Source organism: Ambystoma mexicanum, chromosome 1q (assembly GCF_040938575.1).
Source record: "Ambystoma mexicanum isolate Mex_15411 chromosome 1q, UKY_AmexF1_1, whole genome shotgun sequence".
In the NCBI taxonomy this organism is placed as follows: domain Eukaryota; kingdom Metazoa; phylum Chordata; class Amphibia; order Caudata; family Ambystomatidae; genus Ambystoma; species Ambystoma mexicanum.
Window position 1 is genome coordinate 389406144 of NC_090922.1, and position 14100 is coordinate 389420243.

General features: G+C 47.9%; 1 protein-coding gene across 8 annotated transcripts in view; it reads left to right on the top strand.

The window, feature by feature from the left end:
- Positions 1-14100, top strand: part of CHD9 (chromodomain helicase DNA binding protein 9) — a 3201601-nt gene that overhangs the window by 2621165 nt on the left and 566336 nt on the right. The gene's annotated exons all lie outside the window — the stretch shown is intronic.

The window sequence follows — 14100 nt, forward strand, 5'->3', positions numbered from 1 at the left end:
ATGACACCTGGAAGCACCTTTTCAACAACTTGTGAATATTATCTGTAGTCTTCAGAGGCTCCAGTCTTCCTCTTCCTTTCCCTCTACCATCCTCTCCTCCTCTTTGGCAGATCGGGTCCCCGGTTCTTTTACGGGAGGTCCTTTCGCTCTTGGAGATGCAGCTGATAGAACCGGTTCCTCTTTCAGACAGAGGCTCTGGGTACTATTCCAGGATTTTAGCAGTACCCAAGAACAACCAGGCTGGACTGAGGGTTGTCCTGGACCTATAACTTCTAAATCTGTCTTTACTGCAGGAACGCTTCAAGATCATTTCTCCCACGCACATAGCCGAGTCTCTGTGTGCAGGGGCCTGGATGTGTTCCCTGGATGCGTACATGTAGGTACCCATCTACCAACTACATCAGAAGTGTCTGCGGTTCATGATTATGTCGTACCACTTTCAATACAAGGTGCTGCCCTTCGGCCTGAACTCGGTGCCTCGGGTCTTCACGAAGTGGATGTACGCAGTGGTGGGCATTCTCCGCTTGGAGGCCCATCATCTGTATCCTTATTTGATCGACTAGCTGGTGAGGGTGGGGTCACCCGAGGGAGTGTTGCACTCCTGCCAGAGATTGACAGATAACCTTCATCAGCTGGGGTTCTCCCTCAACCAGAGGAAGTCACACTTGTGCACATTTGAGAGTCTGGTATTCCTAGCGGTGCATTGGAACACTATGGTTCAGCTGGTGTTCCCTACGGCCAAGAGGCTCCTGTCCCTCCACAAGGCTGTGGGGCACTTTCTGGCCAACTCGCCTACCTCACTGTTAGGCAGAAACCTGTGCAGTTCCCTTAGGGACCACTGCAAAAGATTTAGGACTACAGGTGGTTGGCAGTAAACCCAATTGGTAGCAGTCTGTACCACCCAGATTTACCTGGTAGCTGTGTCTGAGAAGTCAGACTTCTCTCAAGATGAGTTAGGCAGTATATAGAGTATACACAATAGGTATAGAGATACAGTAGCACAAGCAAACACTGACCAGAGCTTTGGTGTAAAAGTATATAATTATTTATTTAAAGACACACTTGTAAATTATACTAGCACGAAAAGAGGTAAGTAAATTCAACACACAGTCACTATTATATATATACAACCCTGATTACTTATTAGACAAGTCTTAATGAGAAACACCACTTATTTTCAGACATAGGTGAGCGCTTAACATAAAATGGCACTCTAATAAGTTATAGAAAAAGGGAGGGAAAAGGCAAACTTATGGAAGCACACAAATTTCAATACTTTCCAAAGAACCACAGCGAGGCAGGTTGGGCAAAGTCTACTGGAGAGCAAGGAAGTTCAAATGCCAGGCCCACTCTTAGAGAGAGCAAGCGAAATGTGTCCAGGATCACACAGCGGGGATATGCCCAAAGAGTCTTTGTAGATAGTTCATAAAAGATTGAGATCAAGTCAGAAAAAGTTAGTTAACAGGCCCCAGGCAAACCCAGGTTAGAAAGTCGAGGATTTACTGTCGCCCCGAACGATCTGTCGCAAGGGAAGCCAGGCGGGACACAGTACTTGAAATGGGAAGAACGCTCCAGCGGGGGCAGTTGTTCCTGGCAGCGGTTGCAAGTCGGTGTTTCGTCCAGAGGAAGAGGAGGTCTCGACGTGGAGGAAAGATGAAGGTCGCTGCACTGCCAGGGAAGAAACCAGCCGCGGAGTTCTCCGGTTACAAGGTACTATCCTTTTCTTCGCGGTAGTGGTAAACCGTGGTATTCCGGTTGCCGGGGTGCTTGGCACGGGCAAGGCGGCCACGAGATGGTCCAGGAAGGCCAAAAGACGGGCAACCTGGTTATCCCCACCAGTCAAAGGAAGAAGACTCCTGACTGGAGATCTCCTCTCTCGTCGGGAAAAGTGGTGAGACGGTTCAGCAGGGCTCCACCGGTGTTGTCATCGTTGCAGATTGGCTCGGTTTCTCCCTCCTCGGATTCTTTAGGTCCTGTGGTGACTTCTTAAGTTCCAGTCCCCAAAGCCATGCTTTTATGCAGTAAACTCCCATTCATTCAGCCTAGCTGTCACTCAAACATGCTAAGTGGTGAGCTGGCCGGCTCACCACTTGGGCCAATCACACAAGATTGCCTAAACCCCCTTCCACACCCCCTGTGATACCCAGACAGAGTGGCACCACTTTTGGAGGCTTCTGTGGAGAAGCCCGCCAAAAAGTGGAACAAAGGGCTCGACTTGGGTTGGAGTCACAGAAGCGAACACAAACGCCATTTTGGAACCAAGTTTCGGCAAAAAATACCAACCGGTGAATTTATATTAATTTTATAAACCGGCGGTATGTTCGAGGCTATATTAAAAAGTGGTAGCCTCAAACAATGGGAAAATCCCATAGGAATATATTTGCGGTCGAATATAAAAAGTAGTATCCAAAGCCACCAGCCAAAACTCGGTCGGGGGGGACTGGACAGTGCCCCCTCGAACAATAGACCCCGGGGCAATCGAATTGCCCTGACCAGTACGTCCACAACATGATGGTTTGTACTGGTTCTGTTCACAATTTAAGACTAGTAAAGCCAATGGTGTCTTTACATGCCCTGGGAGACAGTAGTCAGTCACAGGGTATGGAGTCTAGGTTTGGGGGTCGCTACGACACCCCTGGGTTACTGCACGGAGGGTGCTGTGTAGCCCACATATCAAAAACACATGAAACCCTATGGGGTAAAGGACCCCATAGCCCATAGATCACATACAAAGTCAAAGGAACACCTCAAATCATGTCTAAGAGTGGGAAGAAAAGAGCCTCACTCTTAGCAGGAGAGAAAAGAATAAACCCCAAAAATCCAGCAAAGCTGCTGGGGGACTCACTAGGTTTGGGAAATTAGCCTTAACAGAGAAGTCTCCCTAACACTCACCACAGTGGTTCCAGCATATTCTGGGCCTGATGGCCACCTGCGTGCTCACTGTACAGCACAACCTTCATCAGCTGGGGTTCTCCCTCAACCAGAGGAAGTCTCACTTGTGCACATTTGTGAGTCTGGCCTTCCTAGGTGTGCGTTGGAACATTGTGGTTCAGCTGGTGTTCCCTACGGCCAAGAGGCTCCTGTCCCTCCACAAGGCGGTGGGGCACTTTCTGGCCAACTCGACTCCCTCACCATGGTGGTTCCAGCATATTCTGGGCCTGATGGCCCCCTGCGTGCTCACTGTACAGCACACTCACCCCAAGATGAGGTGCCTCCAGCTCCACCTGGCGGCCAATCGGAATCAGGAGACAGGGTCTCAGTCGGACAGGATCCCAATACAACCGCCCCTACTTCCCGATCTTCGCTGGTGGATGATGGATGGCGATGTTTCAGTAGGAGCCTTCTTCACCCGACCGGAGCCTACCTTTATGTGACGACAAACTCCTCTGTTTCAGGCTGGGGGCTACTAGGGAAGGCTACATGATTCATGGCACATGGTCCAGGACGGAAGCCCTCCTGCATATCTATCTGCTCGAGCTCAGGGCAGTGTGCCTGGCCCTCGAGGCATTTTTGCCCCTCATCAGGGACAGGTCTGTTCTGATCAGGACGGACAATTCTACTACAAAGATTTACCTGAACAAGCGGGGTGGCACCTGTTCCCCCTCCCTGGCATGGAGGCGGTATCGATCTGGGAATGGGCCATGATGGAGGGAGTTTGGATTTCAGCAGCCCACGTCCCGGGAAACAGCAGTGCAGAAGCGGACCAGCTGAGCAGCTTGGGGTTCCACACCTAGTAGTGGGAGTTGCACACCTATGATTGGGAGTTGCACACTGACTCCTTGTTGCCCCTGTTCCAGCGTTAGGGTTTGGCAGACCTGGATTTTTTGCATCCCCTCTGAATTCCAAGTGCCCACAGTTTGCTTCATGGGCTGGGCAGGACAGGGGCTCTGGGCAATGCCTTCCAGTTCTGTTGGCACAGCCTCAGGTGTTATACGTTCAGCCCCCCCCCCCCCCTCTGCTCCAACTGACCCTCTGCAAGATCTGGGATTCCGTGGGTTGCAGCCTCATCCTGATTGCCCCCCACTGGCTTTCGAGACCTTGGTTTTCGGATCTGCTGCAGTTGTGCTCCCAGGGTCCCGTCCACCTTCCGACCTCCAGCAGGGTCTACCTGACGCAGCAGGGCATAGCAGTGGAACATCCGGACCTGGCCAAGCTGGGCCTGGTTCCTGACCAGCTGAGGCTTCAGCATGCTCCATTTTCGGATAGCAACTGGGACATCCTTCAGCAGGACAGGAGGCCCTCGACTCGATCCCAGTATAAGAGTAAATGGACTAGGTTCTGCGATTGGGGTCTGGACCCTGTCACCTGTCCTCTGGATGATCTGCTGGTTTTTGCAGAACACATGGCTCGCTCTGGAGTCCAGGTGGATACTTGGCAGCCATTGGGGCTTTTCAAGAATTTCCTTGAACATGTGTTTTCGGCGGCCAACACAGTGGTTAAGGCCTACCTTAAGGGGTTGTCTAGGCTTTTCCCTCCGGTGCATAGGCCGCTTCAGGTCTGTGACCTCAATGTGGTTCTTGCAGCTTTGCAGCGCGAGCCTTTCAAGCCAATAGCCTCTATGGACATCTGCTTGGTGGTTACCAGTCATTTGGTCGACAACCAAATGGTCGAATGACATCGACATCCAAATGGTCGAATTATTATTTATTTTTTACATTTTTTTGGGGGGGGGGGGGGTTCCCCCCAACCCGCCTTTTTATATATTAAAAAAATTCGACCATTTTTTTTCGACCAAATGGTCATTCGATCTTTTTTTTTCGACCAAATGAGCGGACTCCCTGCTGGGTGACACTAAAAACAATTCTACTGGTGGCTCTCACCTCTGCCACAGGGCAGGGTTAGTGAGTGGCATGCATTGTCTTTATGCAAGCACCTCACCACGTTTCACGACGACAAGGTCATCTTGAGCACTCACCCAAACTTCTTGCCCAAGGTGGTCTCTCCATTTCATCTGAATCAAGAGACCTGCCTGCTAGTTTTCTTCGCGTACCCGCAGTCAGAGGCAGAAAAGGCCTTGGACCTCAAGAGGGTCCTCAAGTTTGATCTCTCTCTCTGATAAAATCCTTCAGAACGTCTCAGGCATTGTTTGTCACTTTTGGGGGCTCTTCCCCTGGCTCTCAGGCTCCCAAGTCTTCCATCGCCCGTTGGATGGTTCAGGCCATTTCGGAGGCATACACGGCCATGGGAAAACCTGTTCCGCAGGGGATTCATGCCCATGCGGTCAGAGCTAAGGCCACGGCCGTCGCATTTCAGAGACCTGGTTTGTGGGAGGTCATCAGCAAGGCGGCTACCTAAGCCACCCCGTCGGCCTTCTGTAAGCACTACTTGCTGGACACTAGCTCCAGGCTCCATGCAGAGTTTAGGTGGGCTGTTTTGAAGAACCTTTTTGCTTCGTCCTATATATGAAGCAGGTTATCACAGCTCCACCCTGTGTTCGTGTTCGGTGGAATCACCCACAAGAATGGAGAAAAGGGGACGGGATGTATGTGTAATTAAAGTTACTCACAGTAGTGACTAAAGTACTCCTATTCTACCTTTCCTCAATAAACCTCACCCGCCTTCCCCTTAATATGCCAAGGGCTAATATGTACTAAGAGTAGCCAGGTATCTAAGCGTTGGATGTGTTCAAAGGGGACTGAGGTGAGGCGCTAGAGGGCATGTTTATGGATTTATAGAGCGCACCTGGTACCCAAAGGCTTACGGGCGCTTAAGTACATTCATTAAACTAAACAGAACACATATAGCAGAGAAAGGCAGATTATCACAAAGACAGAAGAATAATCTCAAAACTGGGCTTCAGGAAGTTCGTAAGGAGGGGAAGGGCTTAGGAGAAAAGTACTGTCTTCAGCTTTTCCTTAAAAACATCTGTCAATGATATGGTTCTTAGTGAGGACATTAAGGCATTCCATGCCAGGGGGGCCGCTAAACCAAAGGCACCATTCCTTGCCTTCTTGGTCTTCCATCGAGTGATGGTGAGAAGATCGGAATCATCTGATCTGAGAGATCTGGAGCTGTGTTTTATTATGATGGCTTCTTTGAGGTAGGCGGGCATTTGGCCCTGCATGCATTTGTGGGTAATAAGAAGTAACCTGAAGGAGACCCTTGCCTGATCCGGGAGCCAGTGGAGACTTCTTCTTGCTTCTGATACATGATCTCTTTTCTTAAGGCATTTAACGGCCCTCACTGCTCCATTTTGGATTGCCTGGAGGCGGTGGAAGTCAGATAGGGGAATGGCCACCAAAAGGCTAAAACAATAGTCCAGTTTGGATCCTATTATGGCCCTGGCTAGAGTCTGAGTTTTTTTCAGAGGCGAAGGGCCTTAGATGGCAAAACAGTTTAATAAAATAAGAAGTGGAGGAAATCAGACTGTTACCCTTGGCTTTCATATTCAGGTTTTTGTCTAAGTAGATGCCCAGGGTCTTCACCTTACTCATGACTTCAATATTTGTATTTGTATTTATTAAGTTTATATAGCGCTTTACACCGAAGCACTGCACATTATAACAACAGAATACATATAACAATAACAATTAACAGTAACAGAGGAAGCAAATTACAATTTGAATCAGACCAACAAAACAGTATGTAGAGCAATTATACAGAAGGGAAGAGGGAGAGTAGTGCAGTAGGACTGGGAGGAAGACGGAGGGAAAGTTGGGAGTAGGGGGAGGAAAACGGAAGGGATAAATGGGAGAGAATGAGGAGGAGGGGGAAGTGGAGGGAGGTGATCAAGGGGAAGGAGGGCCGTGGGGTCGGGGAGGGGAGCGAGATGGGAAGGGGTTTCAAGGAGTGGAATGGAGGAGAGATTTAAGGGATGAGTGGAATGAGGAAAATGAAGGAATAAAACAGATTGAGAGAGGTAGGGAGTTCCAGTGCAGGGGCGCTAGGAGTTGGAAGGAGCGGAAACGGGAGGAGGCACAAGGGGAAGGTGGGACAGTGAGAAGGAAGTGGTCAGCAGAGCGAGAGGGAGAGTAGAAAGAGAGAAGGGAAGAGAGATGAGGAGGAGCTAGACCATGGAGAGATTTGAAGACTAAGCAGAGAAAATGAAATTTAAGTTGGGAGTGAAAGGAAGCCAGCCAAGGGAGGAAAGGGAAGGAGAGATGGAGTCGCGGGTGGTAAGGCGACAGAGGGTGCGGATGGCAGAATGGTAGATAGACAATTATATTACAGTTGTCTATGTTGAAATTGTTGTATATCGGTCCCAATTTCTCAAGTTTTGTCTCTGACCCAACTAATAGAAGCTCAGTTTTTGAACTGTTGATGGCCAAACCATTGGCCACCATCCAGTGTAGAATCTTTTGATAGATTTTATTTGAGTATTTCATCCTCCTGGTGTGAACATGACATGGGTATGATGCATTGTGTATCGTCTGCGTAATTTGCAAATATGATCCCTTCCTGTTCAAGCATCTGAAAGAAAGGGATCATAAAAATATTATAGAAGCATGGAGACACACATGCTCCCTGCGGGACTCCATACATGAGGTTTGTGGGTTTGGCTTCGGCAAGATTGCTTGCAACCCTTACTTGCCTACCCTTCAAGAAGGAGGAGATCCATTTGGTCGCCGCCGGGAAAAACTTGGCATTGTTCCTTAACCTGGTGGACAGAATGGTATGGTCCACCAGGTCAAAGGCCGCTGAAACGTCGAGAATCATAAGTAGGGAAATTTGACCCATATCCATACTCTGAAGGAGATGGGATTTTAAGGCCAGGAGAGCCGTCTCGGTTCCGTGATTAATTCGAAAGCCTCATTGATAGTTATGGAGAATATGATTCTGCTCTAAAAATATTGAGATTTGATTGTAGGCCACTCTGTCCAAGATATTTAACAGAACAGTGGTATTTGTAATAGGTCTGTAATTAGATGGAGTATGTGGACAGAGGTTAGGCTTCTTCTGGAGTGGTGTAATCCAGGTATTTTTGATGGTATCTGGAACCCTATTAAGAGCGAAAGAGGCATTAACGAATTTGGTCAGTGCTGGAATGAGAATGGGGGAGCACTCCTTTATCATAATAGAGGAGCAAGGGTCCCCCTTGCAGCTCGTACTTTTAAGTTGGGCAATGGTTTTGGCCAATTCTTCTTCCGAGATCGGCTGGAAGTTGAAAATAGGCTGCTCCTTATCCTTAGTTACAGGAGTGTGTACAGTATCTTCTAATTCTTGTTTAGTCAAAGTGAGTTTTTTTTCCCTCTGTTACTTCTCCAATCTTTTCCAATTTATTAAACAGAGCCTGCTGAATTTCTTCTTGTTTTTGAGAATGGGATCTTGGGTGGGGCAAGGTGTTTGTGATTGCTCCTTTAACATTTTAAAAAGTTCTTTGGTATCAGATTTGGCGTTCACTATTCTTGTATTAAGTGACTCTCATGGCCTTGGCGGGGCGTTCCCATGCCTGAGGCTGCGCCCCCGTGCACTATACAAAATTTATAGGGGAAGCTCAATTTTTCATTGCCAAAGGTTCCGGTACTGTCCCCATGTTGGTGAACGCCCACAAGGATGGAGGAAAGGGGACTATGGACTGTGAGTACTCTAGTCACTACAATGAGTAACTTACATTTTTTACCCAAATTTCACTGTGGCGTTTTATTCTTGTTCAATTTGAAATGTTATGAGGAGTTATCAGCTTTTTGACTGCATTCATGAAATGACTCAGTAGTGCTGGATTTTTTTTCTTTTGATATTTTCTTGTGTACATTTTTTATTTGCAAATGGACCCCGAAGAAGGATCTGGATGATCCGAAATACATTGGGCTTTCATTCTGTTCCCTTTTCTGTTTTTTATTTGTTTTATATTAAAACACACTTTGCATTTTGTAACATTGTTATAATTTGTTTGAGCATTTGTTTCACTGCAGTAACATTCAACTGTGTGTGTTTTGCTTGACAGACTAATTGTGAGCACACCATAGCATATCCATTCTGCTATAATTCTCGAGTGCCTTGTTTTCTGACCCAGGAACCCTCTGCGTAGTGTCAGTGCTCCTTATAGTTTGTGTTTGACTAGATTCCAAACATTAGGAATATGTGCCCACTCCATCCCCTTTGTCTTTCCTGGATAACGTGGTACCTTGTGCTTCCAGACATGTGTATCTGCACTTCTTAGTAGACATGGGAGAGCCTAGGAAATCATGGGAAGGGCTAAGCCTGGGGGTCTGGTCTGGCTCTTAGTGCTAAATAGGAGCTGAGCCAGGGGAAGGACTGCGTGAACCGGGGAAGGTATCTCTGTCAGGGACTCTGGGGAAGAAGGGCAAAAGGCAAAAGGGTCAAGAAAAGTAGCTAAAGTGGTTGAGGGGCAGCACATGGGGCTGCAGGCAAGAAAAGGGGCTAAAGAGCAAGAAAAGTCCCTAAACTAGACTAAGGGCAGCAAAACGGTTTTAAGGTTGTTAGGGCATCAAAATTGGCTTAATGGGTTGAGAGCAATAAATGGTCCAGGAAAAGAGACTTGAGGCGAGAAAAGAGCCTAGACTGGGCAAGAGCAGGGGCTAAACATTACCTGAGGTGGGCAAGAAAATGGGTTGCGGACGTTTGGGAGCGAAAAGGGGCTAAATCGCAAGAAAAGGGTCTAGAAAAAGGGCTAAAACGAGACTGGGGCAAGAAAAGGGGCTAAAGGGATAAAGGGGCAACAAAAGGGGATAAATGGTACTTGGGTGATCCAACAAAAAGGGGTAAGCGGGACTGGGGGCAACAAAGGGGGCTAAAGGGAGAGGGGCAAAATAAGGAATTAGTAGGTAACAAAGGGGCTCACTTGCCTTCTTAAATTTGCCACCACAGCTTTACAGCATCACCACAAGTAAGTGTTACTCCTGTCCTGCCCCATCCATTCAATGAGTGGTTGGAGCAGCACAAAAAAGACATGCTTCTGGTGTGCCATTAGCACTTAAAGGAGCGTGTCTGCCTCCCTTATGGTCCTGGCTGCATGACTTCCTGTCCTTTCCAAGCCAATCAGTGACTGTCTGAGGCAGGACTGGAAGTCAGACAGACAAGCTGTTGTAAAGTGCTGCTGGTGGGGCTCGTGGCCTGCCCCTGCTTTGGCAGGTGCTGACCCGACAAGAGGGTCAGGCCCGAGCCCTAGGTGGGGCTTGTGCTGCCCCAGGCACGGCCACCTCTACTTCCTTGTGCCTGCTGTTGAGTGGGCCTGCTCTCCCAGTCCAGGGGACGGGGCCGCCTCCTGAATCTCAGAAGTCTGAACCCTCTTGGCTGCTAAGAATCTGAGATATAAGGAGTGGGGTTTGTCAGACAACGTCCTTGGTGTTCTTCTTTCAAGCTTTCAGAAGCTTTCCACGAAATCCATGTATGCCTGCAAGAGGAATTCTATATTTGGCTTCATGTCTGGAGAGTGGGGGTCTGAGGCTTTCATCGGTCCTACCTCCTCTGTTCTGGATTATCTACTTTCTTTGGCCCAGATGGGCCTCCAGCTAGGCACACTGAAGCGTTACCTAGCCGCAATCTCAGTCTTTGATAGAACACCTGAACAAGGCTCTTTCTTCAGAATCTTCTCCGTTTTGCAGTTTCTGCAGGGTTTGTACAACCAGTTTCCACCAAGGCAGTTAGTTGTTCCTATATGGGCTTGAATTTAGTGTTGAATTTCCTCAACACCGACAAGTCGCCTATTGTACATACACCTAAAGGCATATTCCAGCGGTTGTCGCGGTGGCTCATCCTACAGATTCAATCCTCAGACCACTCAGTGTACATGAACACACATCAGCCCACCTGGCCTCCTTCGCTCTGACTGGTGCGCTCAGGCTACCTCTATACAACCCCTGACAATTTTATGGTAGCCGGTACTCTACCAAAGAAAGGTACTATGATAGCCGCCCAGGGCACGGAATATGCACTGTGTTTCAACCACTTCCACCCCCCCACTCCCCTCATTAAACCCTGCCTTGGCTGCACACCTAGAGGACTCATACGGGTAGCCCATCTCATGTGAAAGATCAATGGGGATTGCTGATGACACGCTCAGAATGTTCTTGAAACTGGAATCACAAGTTCAGTGACGACAACCTGTCTATTACAATTACAAGTTATTTTAGGCCAGCATGCCTTGTTCCAATCTCCAGATAAGGCAGCCTTTCCAGTTGACCTAAGCACAAACTACTTTAAAGACATTTGCACATTAAGAACTGTGAAGACTAGCACATGTACTGCTCTAGAAAAGTTTGTGATGTTTAGCACATGTATTTCACTTGGAAGATCTGTGAAGGTTAGACGGATTGAAGGGTAGTGTTAGGGAGAATTCTCTGTTTAGGCTGAATTTCCTAACCTAGTGAGTCCCCCAGCAGCTTTGCTGAATTTTTGGGGTTTATTTTTTTTCTCCTGCCAAGAGTGAGACTCTTTTACCCTCACTCTTGGACATGATTTGAGTGTGTTTCTTTGAATCTAGATGTGTTTAATGGGCTATGGGGTCTTTTACCCCATAGGGCTTCATGTGTTTTTGTGATGTGTGTTACACAGCACCCTCAGTGCAGCAACACAGGGGTGTCATAGTGACCCCCCAGTATAGACTCCATACCCTGGGACTGACTACTGTCTCCCAGGGCATGTAAAGTCACCATTGACTTTACTTGTCTTAAATTCTGAACAGAACCAGTATAAACCATCATATTGTGGACGTACTGGCTGGGGCAATTCAATTGCCCCGGGGTCTGTTAGTCGAGGGGGCACGTCTCCGTCCCCCCTGATCGAGTTTTGGCTGGTGGCAGTGGATACTACTTTTTATATTCAACCGCAAATATTTTCCTATGGGATTTCCCATTGTTTTAGGCTACTATCTTTATTTAATTATTTATGGTAGCCTCGAACATACCGCTGGTTTATTTATTTATTATTAATTCTCCGGTTGGTAATTTTTGCCAAAACTTGATTCTAAAATGGCTTTTGTGTTCTCTTCTGTGACTCCAACCCAAGTCAAGCCCTTTGTTCCACTTTTTGGCGGGCTTCTCCACAGAAGCCCTCCAAAAGGGTGCCACTCTGTCTTGGGTACTTAGGAGGGGTGGAGGGGGATTTAGGCACCCTGGACTGAGTTGCCTAGGCAACTCAAGTCGCACTCCTTCCTGATTGGCCCAAGTGGTGACCCGGCCAGCTCACCACTTATCATGTTTGAGTGACAGCTAGGCTGAGTGAATGGGGGTTTTCTGCATAAAAGCAGGGCTTTGGGGACTGGAACTTCAGAAGTCGCCACAGGACCTAAGAATCCGACGAGGGAGAAGCTGAGCCGACCTGCGACGACGACACCACCGGTGGAGCCCTGCTGGACCGTCTCACCACTTTTCCCAACGACAGCGGAGATCTCCGCCGGAGAGTCTTCTTCCTTTGACTGGTGGGGATAACCAGTTTCACCGTCTTTTCGCCTTCCCGACGTATCTCGTGGCCGCCTTGCCTGTGCCAAGCACCCCGGCAACTGGGATACCACGTTTTACCACGACCGCGAAGGAAAGGGTGCTACCTTTAACCGGAAAACTCCACGGCTGGTTTCTTCCCTGGCAGTGCAACGACCTTCATCTTTCCCCCAAGTCGAGATCTTCTCTTCCCCTGGACGACGACGCGACTTGCACCCACTGCCAGGAACAACTACCCCCGCTGGAGGATCCTTCCCACTTAAGGTACCGTGTCCCGCCTGGCTTCCCTTGCTACCGACTGTACGGGGTAGATTTAGCTCCCGGCTTTCGAACCTGGGTTAGCCTCTCTAAACTCTTTTTGAATTTTGAACTCTTTGCAAGACTTTCTAAGCCTAATGTAACTGTGTGATCTTGGGCGCATTTGTGCTCTGCTCTCTCTAAGAGTGGGCCCAGCCTTTGGACTTTGGCTCACCAGTGACTTTTGCTCTTCTGCCTTGCTAACAGTGTTCCTAATCTTAGAGTGGTGTACCTTTCCATATTATGTCTTTTTCCCTCTCTTTTTCACAAACTTATTGGAGTGCCATCTAGTTAAGCGCTCACCTCTGTATGAAAATAAGTGGTGTTTTACTAAGACTTATCTGAGAAGGAAAAAGGAGTGTATATATTACAATAGTAACTGTGTATAGAATATTTTACAATAAGAGTGCTGGAGTGTTTCAAACAGTGTGTTTTTAAATAAATAATTATATACTTTGATACCAAAGCTCTGGTCAGTGTTTGCTTGTATTGGTGTGTCTGAGTGCCTATTGTGTATACTTTGCATACTGCCTAACTCTTCTTGAGGGAAGTCTGACTGCTCAGCCACAGCTACCAGGTAAATCTGGGTGGTACAGACTGCTACCAAGTGGGTTTACTGCCAACACCTGTAGTCCTAAATCTTTTGCAGTGTACCCTAAGGGAACTGCACAGGTTTCTGCCTAACAGGTAGGCAGTGTGCTGCACTCAAGATAGATCTGGAAGTGGACACTTTGGGCAGCACCTTATGCTAACCAGTCTGTTACGCTCGAAGACATATGATGGTAACCTATCCATTGCAATTAAAACATCTCTTAGTAAGTCATGGTAACACATAAAGATATATGCAGATATCCTTGATACTGCACTAGAAGATGCCGATGGTAGCCTAATATGGAAATTAGATGATATAGACTATGACTATAAGGGTAACATATCTACCGCGCTAGAAAATATGATGACCCTAGATCCTAAGACATCCTGTTTGCCACGCCCAGAAGACTGTCTGACAGCTGGTCTGCTTGCGCTTAGCTGGCTTTGAGGTTTGACCGTCTATAGTGCCTAGAAGCACATATGAGGGTAACTTGTCTTTTCACACAGTCGAACAGATCACACAGCGAGATCAAAGATAAGATCCATCTGAGTTTAAGGTGCGTATAAACGGACCACTTTGGTGGACATCTGCCGCAGGTTCGGCTTTCCATCCACACAATTTAGAATGCAGCTACAGCAATGACAAATTTGGTCTACGTGGAAACATAATGGCTTAACCCCTCACACTAGACAACACCTCTGCCATTATAATACAGCAATGAACTACGACAATATTCGGTCTAGCCGGTTAACAATACAAGTCTTTTGCACTAGCGCTCTGTTGTGACCTCCCTCAGCACCCAGCCACATGCCTGACCTCTTGAGTTTCTTACTGGAACCTAGCCAGCCCACCCAATTCCTAATCTTTGCCAAA